A 3,158-nucleotide genomic window follows, 5' to 3' on the forward strand; every position below is an offset into this window, starting at 1 on the left:
ATGTTTTACCTTTTAAAGGGGTAAATAAATTTTGATAAAATGACTCATGTGTCGACATTTTGTTAAACAGTTATTTTGTAAATTGTTTTGTCCAAACGGGAACTTATGTTTCTTTTTTTGCGACTAGAAGATTATTGATATTTTTCTCTTTACTAAAAATAAGGATCTTAAAATTAAAATGAGCATTGACGATCTCAAAATTGAAAAATTCAAAACTTTAATTTTTAACGTTTTAATTTTGAGGTCATTTAGGTGTTGTTTGGTAAGGAAAGAGAAAGTGAATGTCTAGAGAGGAAGATCTGAAAATGACAATTTTGAAAAATAAAAAATTTGGTTCGATAGTAAATATTAGACTAAACAACTTTAATTTCTAGAATTTTCCATTTTAAGGTCTCTAACAGTCATTTTTAGTGTCAAATTAAAAGATCATTGTCTTTGGTAAAACGAAAACCTCAGTCCTCGTTTGGAAAAAAATTCCACAAATACGTGTTTGACAAACGTTAAAGCACATGGGTTTTCTTTGGACTTTACCCAAAAAATAAAATTATTTAGTTTTTACAAACTGGTTTGAAATTTGCAGCCTAACACGAGTCTTGGTCTAAAATCTGAATTAGTGTGACCAGTCGACTTAAAATAACATGTAGTTTATAAAGAAAAAAAATAAATTAGTATCGGGGTTAATTGCCAAAAATAACCTCGTGGTTTGGCCAATTTGTAGACCGGCACTGTGGTATTTGTTTTACAAACACAACTTTGTGGTTGTCACCGTTAATAAAATCGCAGTAAATCATTTAACAGTGTTAAATGACAGGGCAATTTTGAAAAACCAAAATTTTTTATTTCTTTTTACTTTTTATTTATCTTATAAAATTTCTAGAATTTTGGAATTTCCAGACGTTGTTCAACATCTAGAAATTCTAGAATTATGGTGTTTTTCCAGAGTTCTGGAAATTTTCTGAAATTTTAGAATTAAAAAAAATAAGAAGTGAACGCGAAGAAGAAAAAAGAAGAAGAAGAAAAGAGAGGGAGAAAAAGAGGAAGAGAAGAAAGGAAGCGGATGAGGAGGAGTACCAAGAAGAATGAGAGAGAAAAGTAAAAAAAAACTCAAAAAAATCATTTTTCCCAAAATGTCGATATGTTATGTTATCAACTTAACAAAATCCATTTATTTGCCTTGATTTTGTTAACGGTGTCAACCACATGATTGTGTTTGAAAAAAAAAATCACAGGTAAGGGTCTGCAAATCGGACAAACCAGAGGATTGTTTTTTATAATTAACCCTTATTATTACTAAGTTTAGTTTAGAAACTAAGTAATGAGGTTGGTAAGATTTGAACTTATGACCTCTCATTTTTAAACAAAAGCCTTAAACCAACTCAGCCACCTCAAATTATTGAAATCATATTATATATGTTAAATATAAACCAACATGAGGAGGGATACAAAGTATAAAACTATCCATACTCAATAGTGGAGCCGGTGACCGGGGGCTTTAGCCCTAGACCCTGGACTGGCTGTGACACTAAGTATAACGATAGAAAGAAAAATAAGAAAGAAAAACTAAGATAAAATAACTTTGTGATGACAATAATCACTATGCCAACATGTCATGCTAATTTCAATCATTTGACAAGCTTAACAATGGTCTCAATTACACTTCCCTGCAGTTTTGCATTCATTACAACTCAACTGCTCATAAACCACACCCTTGTTAAAAACCCTACAGTGTAAATGGCTACCATTCTCTTCCATTGACTTCTACTGCCTGAAATCTTGTTCATTTGCATGGTGCCATTTCCATCTTCCTCTTCTTTAACCTTATTCAGCAGACCTGTGATTACTTTCCTACTTTGGCAATGAACTTCTTCTCTATCAAACCAATTGAAATATCCACATTTGGGTCCTTACAATTCCACATTTACAGTTAACTCAATCCAATTATCAATGAATTGTAGGTAATAAAGAAGCTAAAACACATACCCCATAATTTCGACATCCATAAAAACATCTTCCTGGATTACGAGGTCTCCATGACATTTTCAGTACAGCACGTTCACCACATAAACACATCTCGTGACCCATCGTCAACTCAATTTCCTTCGTTTTTCAGAAAAAATTAATTTGGTCACAAAACTTCTAAGGAACAGAGGAACAACCCAGAATAAATGAAGAAATGAGGAATAGAGGAATGTCCAGAAGAAATCACAGAGGGAGAGAAGAACGAACTGTTTAGCGAGAAAGATGAACCGTGTGGAATCGATGTGACAGAATCGTGTGGAATCGACGCGAAGAAGACGAAATCGATGAGCAGAAGATGGAGAAGAATAAGAACTGAAGATGGCGAAGAAGAAGAAGGGAATAAGAAGATGTTACCATTGAACTGAAGATGGCGAAATCGATCGTCGATATTACCGTTGAAATGGATACGATCCCAGCCTTCACGCGCATCTGACGTTTGAGAACCAAACATTTGCTAGGTCAGTGCCACGTCTGCGATGAGGGGGTAAATTGGGTGGTTTTGGGGAGTTTAGGTGGTCAATAGGTTGTCCCTTGAGTTTAGGGGGTAAAATGAAAAAAAAGGTCAAGTTTAGGGGGCTGCGTATGTATTAAGCCAAAGAAAAACTAGGGTAAATTTCATCAATGGTGTATAACCTTTACCCAATTCCATACTTTTATGGACAACATTCAATTTGTCTCACTAATATGTACGAACTTATAGGTGACCTCCCACTTTGGTCTATAGTCGGTTAAAATGATCGGTCAACTCAAAAGTCAATGCGCCAGCACATTATTTTTTATCTTACTCAGTACCCACACATAAAATAATTACAAAAATAGCCTCCCTTTTAAATTAAAAAACCCAATCTCCCCTATATTTTGCTTTGTCTCTCTTTCTCTCTTTCCTATATCAATGAAACTGGGTAAAAGTTGTACACAATTAATAAAAAACTAAGATAAAATCACTTTGTGATGACAATAATCACTATGCCAACGTGTCATGATAATTTCATCATATACAAAATATATTAATTAGATAACAAAAATTACAATTCCTAACCCTTAAATGAGTAAATAAATTATTAAGCATAAGCTGCAAATAAAGCACATGACAATACTTAATTTCATTGTCCATGGGTTTAATACATTAGGAGGTTGTT

The sequence above is a fragment of the Euphorbia lathyris genome, chromosome 9, assembly GCF_963576675.1.
Source record: "Euphorbia lathyris chromosome 9, ddEupLath1.1, whole genome shotgun sequence".
In the NCBI taxonomy this organism is placed as follows: Eukaryota; Viridiplantae; Streptophyta; class Magnoliopsida; order Malpighiales; family Euphorbiaceae; genus Euphorbia; species Euphorbia lathyris.